Source organism: Cheilinus undulatus, linkage group 12 (genome assembly GCF_018320785.1).
Source record: "Cheilinus undulatus linkage group 12, ASM1832078v1, whole genome shotgun sequence".
NCBI lineage: Eukaryota > Metazoa > Chordata > Actinopteri > Labriformes > Labridae > Cheilinus > Cheilinus undulatus.
The window spans coordinates 33,455,265-33,461,688 of record NC_054876.1 but is presented as its reverse complement, the minus strand read 5'-3'; positions in this window follow the sequence as shown (position 1 = coordinate 33,461,688).

Genomic DNA, 6,424 nt, shown 5'->3' with positions numbered 1-6,424 from the left:
GCATGCCGCCACTGGACTCTAGAGCAGTGGCGACACAATCTCTGGAGTGACAAATCGCACTTCTCCATCTGGCAATCTGATGGACGAGTCTGGGTTTGGCGGCTGCCAGTAGAACGGTACTTGTCTGACTGCATTGTGCCAAGTGTAAAGTTTGGTGGAGGGGGGATTATGGTGTGGGGTTGTTTTTCAGGGTATGGGCTTGGCCCCTTAGTTCCAGTGAAAGGAACTCTGAATGTTTCAGCATATCAAGAGATTTTGGACAATTCCATGCTCCCAACTTTGAGGGAACAGTTTGGGAATGGGCTCTTCCTGTTCCAACATGACTGTGCACCAGTGCACAAAGCAAGGTCCATAAAGACATGGATGAGAGAGTTTGGTGTGGATGAACTTGACTGGCCTGCACAGAGTCCTCAACCTGACAGAACACCTTCACACATCAGTGTGTGACCTCACAAAGACACTTCTGGATGAACAGTCAAAAATTCCCTTAAACACACTCCTAAACCTTGTGGAAAGCCTTCCCAGAAAAGTTGAGCTGTTGTAGCTGCAAAGGGTGGACCGACGTCATATTAAACCCTATGGATTAAGAATGGGATGTCACTTAAGTTCATATGCAAGTCAAGGCAGGTGAGCAAATACTTTTGACAATATAGTGTGTCATCTTAAACAGTGGCATACAGATAGTTTGGTTTCATGAGTTTTCACTAAGGATTTAAAAATATCCAGAGTCGCCAGGTTCTGCAGTTTAAACTCTGTCTGCAGATTGTTCAGAGCAAAAGAAGCAGAAAATGTAAAAGCCTTCTTTCCCAGCTCAGTTCGGACTTCAGGAACAACAAACTGCAAAAAGTCAAGCAAATGCAATCCATGCTTCAAGATCCAAAGAGAGGAAAGGTACTCTGGAATTTTGCCTAGAATGGCTTTATAAATGAAGACGTACCAATGTCCAAGACGGCGTGTACTTAAAGAAGTCCAGTTGACTTTAGAATATAAAGTACAGTGGTGAGTAAAAAATCCACAGTTAGTGATAAATCTCAGAGCTCCATGATACACACTGTCCAACATATGAAGACTGAGCAGAAGTATTCATGTGCATCACCATAGTCAAGAACAGGTAAAAAGGTAGACTCTTTTCGACCATGAACGAGAAACAGGACTTGTTTCTGTAGTCAAAAAACAAGTAAAACCTTCAGCTTTTTTGCAACATACTGAATGTGCTCCTTAAAGACATGTTTTCATCCAGCAAAAACCCTATATAGGAGGATAACTTGATTTCTTGGCTGTTCTTTGTAACAGTTTTTTTCCAGATAATGTTCTTTTGGCTGTTCTTGAGGATGTAAAGAACATGAGTTTAGTTATCTGCATTTAGTAAAAGCTGGAGCTGACTCAGCTGATCATGAACTCGATTAAAAGCATGCATCATCAGCATAAAAATGAAATGAGGAATTGGGAATATTCTGCCCAAGCCAGTTTATATAAATATATATATAGCAAACAAGTACCTTCTAAGTACCTTAGAGGTAACACCCTCTACTGGAACAGCCTCAGATCTGTTAGTCAGATAGCAAACCAATCGACAGCATGTTCCAAAAACCCAGTAGGTTTAAGACAGTCAATAAAACACTGTAATCCACAGTGTCAAAGGCTTTGAAGGTGTCAACAAAAAGAGACATACACTGTTTGTTGTCCAAGCCCTAAAGATTTAATAGACAAATAATGGACCTTAACCTGTAAACTCCTATGCTTTATTTTTTTTTTTTTTTTTTTTTTTTTTTTTTTTTTTTACCATTTTGTCTCTCCTGGACCTTTTGTCTTAAAAAGCTCGTAAAACATCAACCCTGTGGCACAGTCAAGTTTTGAACATCCTTTTGTTCAGGACAACCTAGGCTTTAAGAATATGTGTGCTGCAGTAAGGTGCCTTGAATTTTTAAAAAGTTGTGGGACTATAAAAACAAAAGATAAAACTAAACAGAAATTACGACTCAATATTTTAATGTGACACAGTTAACAATAATGACCAAGACTTTTTTGCACAGACTTGTTCTCCCATCATTTGGGGACCAAAAAGCAAAAAAATCATCATTCTGTGACAAAAAAAATAAATAAAAAAATCTTGAGAATATTCACATGTTTACAAATAAAAGTCATTGTGCTTCTTTGTATTAGCTCTGAGGGACACATCACAGGCTCTCTGTCTCTCTTTCTCTCTGTTATGAGCTATCAGGTCATCTCCACCTGGATCTGTGTGGTTAGAATTGGACAGTTTGACAAAGCATGATGTGACCATGAATCAGCCTGCCATTGGTTGCCCACATAGTTGTCACAAAGCTCTGGCATATAAAATAATGGAAAACATCAGCTTCGTGCAGTAGAAATGAAGGATAAATGGATTAAAAATGTGACAAAAGACGCTCAGTGTTGAATTAACTGGTGTGGATTTAATCTTTAAATTACCAGAAAAGTCACCCAAGTTACAGGCTTGCTAGAGAAGCATCTGTAAGGACTATGAAGGCATGGATAGCGTCGTTAAAATGGCACAACAGCTGGCTTTGAGAGGATAAAAAATAAGTGGCAATGATTTATAATTCAAAAGTTATTTAACTTTTATAACCTGTGTCTCTCTTTGTCATATACGGCAACGTCAGTCTCAGAGGGTTAATTAACCGCAATTAATGCTGACAGCCCTGCAGTATATATAGAATATTACGTTGTCAACCACTTTCCTTAAATATTGTAAAAAAAACAAAAAATCTGACTGGGGTAAAATGTCTCATCTCACATGCACATTTTCACTAATATAAACTATGTTAAATTATTTTATCTACCTCATATAACTCTGCCATGTTATTGCATATTTTTATTCCTTTGTGTTTATTCAGCATTCTTGCACCGTTTGCACACCTGGTAACATTACCATCAATGCAAATAGACTTGTACTTACTGGTTAAAATACCCAGCAATAGCTAGTGCATATTTAAATCTTAATTCTTATTTTTCTTAGTTTTATTTTTTTCATATTTAATGTTCAATTCTTATACAGTGAGAGTAAAGTTAACCAGAATCCTATTCCCTTTTGGGTAAGCATACTTGGCCATTAAAGCTGATTCTGATGCAGTGATATGTCAGTACAGAATGTTACATCTAAGTTCATAACGGGGTTCAATTCATGTAAATGTGACTCGATAGCCTTTTTTCACACCCAACAAAATTCAAAGCTGCTTGATTGCAGATTGTAGATTAGCCTAATCTTGGGCACGCACATGCAGGAGGGCAGGCAGACAGACAGACACACACACACACACACAGGATTTGCATTGTAATTACCCCTGAGCCTCTCTCCGGGTCCCTGTGGGGCCTCAGGCTGAAGACGATCTCAGAAGAGTCCCAGTCGTCCCATTGAGGAGATCATTAGCCCGTTTAGAGTAATCCACAACAATTTGTATGATTGTGCAAACGCACACATGTGTGCGGTGTTTGTGTGTCCCTTGTGTGCCCGTGCGTTAAGCAGCTGTTAAATGGACTCTGCGGCCTCGTGTGTCCGTGGATATTAGCTTTATTGGTGGGATCTGAAAAGTTATTTAGTGACAGCTGGGATTTCCCTCCCCAGGGACGAGGCCACTGACGACTCATGATGGCAGACATGAATGAGAGGGGAAATAGGCGTTAAATTGAAAGACCCGGAAAACTGCTGGAGTAAAAAAAACCTTGAATTAATTAAAAAAAGATACATCAGAAAATGTGTTAAAAATACTCATAGAATAAAGCATTTGCACCTTTTTGTTTGGTAATTTTGTATAAAGTATTTTTTTGTGTTATTATGTAAATGAAAATCCAGTTACTATTTAAAATGTCACAAATATAACATCTTTTTTGAGCAGAAGCTATTGCAAAAACTAAAAAAATAAAGGAGAGTGAAATTTTGTCCTACAGATGCATGTGTGAATGCACCTGAGAGGGTAAATGCAGTGTTTCCCCTCGCTTTACCTTCGTTGTTGTTGAATCATTGAGGTAAACTGTCTTAAGAGGATCAGTATCAAGGGTGGCAGGGCAGCTGTGAATTTGCCTGAAAAAGACTAAAAACATCTGTATGCACGCTTTTATTGTTCCTATAGACTCTTTGAACCAGCCTGACCCAACCAGTCAGCACCCTCCTCCTCCTCTTTAAAAATCTCTTTCCTCTTTTGCTTTTCCCTCCCTCTGCCATTTTCCTGTTGTTTGGAAAAAAAATCTTCTTCGCTCTCTGCTGGATGAGAGAGCGGAGTAAAGGGGGCACACAGAAAGAGGGCACCTGATTGCTCCTATTGTTTAAGAGCGAGGCATGCAGCCTCTTAGGGGATAATTGGCACACAAGGAGGGTAATGTGTTTGGACGGCGGAGGGAAGTCAAAGAAGGACGAATTAAAAGGTGGCCAAAGAGCTCATGGAAAGCATGCTGGGGATCTGTTAAATTCAAACCTCTGACATTTAAGGTGAAGAACAGAATCCAAAAAATGTTTCAGTAGACATCAAGCTCTCTAGCCTGATTTACACCAGTTTGCACAATCAAACTGGATAAAAAACAGATTTGTTTTATTCCTTTGAAAGCAAAGATTACACACAGAAAAGCCCTATCTAATAGCCAGATTAATTTACAAAGGACAATGTATTTATGTGTAATGCTCATTGCACTGTATGTAATTTGCCTCTTTAGACTGTTTGTTCATGCAGTTTAGATATTTTTTATTCATCATTGTGTCATACGCACAATCGTATGCCCAGTCCATGGGATTACATGACCCTAAGAATGAACCTATCCAGGATGAGAGTGCATAAGAAGATGGTAGAAGACTAATTAAACAGACCACCTTGTCTTCTTTTCCAGGCTTTTTGAGACATAATTGGCCAAATTTAAACAACCATTCTTGTTTTCTTCGTCCTCACACCACTGCTGTGTTTCAGGATTTTGACGAGCCATTTCATGGAGCAATAACTTTTCTTTGATCAACATATTTTGTACCTTGCACAAGAAAATGAGACTCACTTTCGGCTTCAGCTTGATCACACAGTTTACAAAGTCTGTTTTTCTCTCAGGTTATTTCTGAATCGACCAACCTTGATGACTCCACTTCAAGATAAACGTGATGTAATGTTTCACTCAGGCATAAAATTCTGTTTTAAAGGTGCAGTGTATAATACTAAGCCAGGTAGCAAAGCAAAAATGGTCAAATGGAACATCATATTTATAAGTAGGCCTCTTTGTGTTTAACCCTTTATGGGGCATTCACTGCAATATGTTGAAATTTAACATTTATGCACTAGAATGTTACAGTTTTTTCCAATTGCTAACATACTGAAATGACAGGCATAGCACAGTTATTTATACTGACACACAGAGAGCAGAGTTCATGGAGTTCATGGCCAAAGAAGACAACTTTCAAATGAAATCAGAGCAACCTTAGTTGGCTTGTGCAGGCTATGGAAGAGGCATGTGATGAAATTGATGTGGGTGCAATTCAGGGATGGATAAGGCACTCAAGTCGCGTCTTCCCTCGATGTCTGGCAAGGGCAAGATATTGCCTGTGATGTGGACGAGGCGTTGTGGCCAGACCCGGCTGTGCGGCAAGATGCTGCCTAATTATTTTTCTTGCCTCTTTTTTTTCTATATATTTTTTCTGCAATCTTCTTTTTCAATTTACTGTTTTTTTGTGAGCATATTTTTGTTCACTCCAATGTAAATATATCTGCTGTGCATATGTTGCACTGACTTGTTTGATGAAAAATAGAAAAATAAATGTTTCAACAGCATGTGTGTATCTGCAAATATTTCTGTGCATTTGAACAATCTGAAGAATTATTTACAATTTGAACCATTTTAGTATTAAGGCAAGCATACTAGAGATGAGAGTGCTTTTCATTATGCCCAACAGTGTGTAGTTGGCTAGACAAAAATCTGGTAATATAAATGAAGTGTGTGCAATTTGGTGCAAAAGTTTGATTTTGATAATGCTATATGTAGTTTTGGTTGCAGTGCTTCATTTTCCAGAATATATGAGGTATTTTGCAGTTTTGGTGTGTAGTTTTGTGAATTGTGTTAAGTATTTTGATAAAACCAGCCTAGTTTGCAAAATTTTGTTTTAGCAATTGGAAAAAAATGTATTGGTGGACATCCCAAGACTTTTTTCCTTTTGTCACATATTTTATTCATTATGCTGGTAAAAGTCTACGTCAATGAGGTGACCTTAAATGGTTCCCTGCCACTTTTTGGTTAAAAAAAAAAATAATAATAATGGAAAATTAATACATATAGTCTGATGAGTACTTACTTGCATATTAAAAAGTTATTCAAACAAAAATATTCATTTTACAAGACATACTGTATAAGTAAAGGTAACACCACCAGTTTTATCTTGTAATTCCAACAGGATACCTATAATTATCACAAATATTGA